Below are 435 nucleotides of genomic sequence, written 5' to 3' on the forward strand. Positions count from 1 at the left end.
CGCCCCCCCCCCCCCCCCCCCCCCCCCCCCCCGCCCCCCCAGCCGCACCGCCTCGTCCCACGACGGCGCTGCCCGCGACGGCTGCGGGGCGGGAGTCAGCGTGGGCACCCCTCACCCCGGCCCCGGTTGTGCCCCTACAGCTGTGGAGGAGCAGGGCTCACCCCCTGCCTGCCCAGGGGTGCCCCAGTGCCCTCCTAGGAGCCCCCTGCAGCACGGCGGGGGCCAGGACCATCCCCAGTGGTGTCCTGCCCCCTTCACAAGCTTGGCGTGGCTCCATGCACCCCCCCGCTGCGCCCCTACCGTCCGGGGGCGCCCCCGGGCCCCTCCGCCCACATCCAGGCCGCCCAGGTCGTCCTGGGCAGGAGGTGCTGCCTGGCTCCCCATCGTGCTGGCCTCACCCCGGGGCCGCGGGCACTCAATCACACGCGGGGGGCG

General features: G+C 78.2%; 1 protein-coding gene across 1 annotated transcript in view; it reads right to left on the minus strand.

Moving 5' to 3' along the window:
* The window catches only part of IQCA1L (IQ motif containing with AAA domain 1 like), a 14,810-nt gene that overhangs the window by 6,945 nt on the left and 7,430 nt on the right, over window positions 1-435 (minus strand). The window lies entirely within an intron of this gene.

This window comes from Alligator sinensis, unplaced genomic scaffold, assembly GCF_000455745.1.
Source record: "Alligator sinensis unplaced genomic scaffold, ASM45574v1 scaffold1660_1, whole genome shotgun sequence".
Lineage (NCBI taxonomy): Eukaryota > Metazoa > Chordata > Crocodylia > Alligatoridae > Alligator > Alligator sinensis.